The sequence below is a fragment of the Numida meleagris genome, chromosome 27, assembly GCF_002078875.1.
Source record: "Numida meleagris isolate 19003 breed g44 Domestic line chromosome 27, NumMel1.0, whole genome shotgun sequence".
Classification (NCBI taxonomy): Eukaryota; Metazoa; Chordata; class Aves; order Galliformes; family Numididae; genus Numida; species Numida meleagris.
The window spans coordinates 3988720-3989972 of NC_034435.1; positions in this window are offsets into that span (position 1 = coordinate 3988720).

Below are 1253 nucleotides of genomic sequence, written 5' to 3' on the forward strand. Positions count from 1 at the left end.
GAGGGGGCTCTGCCCACAGCGGTGGGGCACGGCCGTGTGCCCCTGGCACTGCGGGGAGGGGGGGGGTGCCACGTCCCCACCGTGGGGACATCCCAGCACAGACGGAACGCGGCAAGGACGTGGGTCACACCTGGCACAGGGATGGTGCCCGGGACCCACACGGTGCTGCGGCCATGGGTCACGCCTGGGAGACGGGTTCCACTGAGGACACGGGTCACGCCGAGCACACGGGTCACGCCAAGCACATACATGACGCGCTCAGGTCGTGCCGTGCGCGCGGTCCCGCTGTGGGTCACGGGGGCAGCCGGGGCTCTCTGCCCCACGGCGCGGGCGCGCATTAGGGCCGCGGGTGCTGGGGGCTGCGGGGGCCCCCACCTCATTTATCAGCCGCAGGATCGGGGCCGGGCCCAGCTGAACTCACTTTACAGCCATGCACAAATCATTTGCAAGACAATGGAGAGTCTGTGCAGGCAGCCAAAACCAACAGCGCCGGAGGCCAGGCAGCCCGGCACCCCACAGCCCCCCCAGCGCCGCAGCCCCGCGCATTCCTCCCGTTAACCCCTCGGCCCCCGCCGCCCCCCGCCCCGGTGCCCTCCGCGGGGAGGAGGCGGTCGGGTGATGGAGCACGGGGTGGGGATGTGGGGTGAGGAGCAACTGTGGGGTGGGGGGGTCCGGGTGATGCTCAGGGGTGGAGGATGGAGAGCGCAGCCCAACGCCCATCGCAGGGCCCGGTCCATCACGGAGCGCAGCGTGGTACCCAGCGTGGTACTGAACATAGTACCCAGCACGGTACCAACACGGTACCCATGGCGGTACCCAACGTGGCACCCAGCGCGGCTCCATCGGGGGCCCACGGCAGAGCCCAGCGCGGTGCCGGTCGCAGCACCCACCGAGGAGCCCCCCCCTGCAGCACAGCACCCAACCCCGCCCCATCCAATCACGGCCCCCATCACGGAACCCATCCCTGTTCCACCCCTCCTCACCCCCCCCCCACGGAACCCATCCTGGAGCCCAGCGCTGCATCCATCATGGAGCCCTCCACGGAGCCCCACTGCGGAGCAGCCCCCCATGGCAGCGGGGCCAACGTGGCAGCTCCCTCTGCCTGCGGGGCAAGGGTGGGGGGCAGGAGCTCTGGCCCCTCCTGGGATGGGAGCCTGCAGTGCCCCCCCCCCCCAGGTGGGTGCCCCCACATTTTGGGGTGCTGTGCCCATGGCCATGGCGGTCAGCGCTCGACCTCTGCCCTGAGGTGGGGA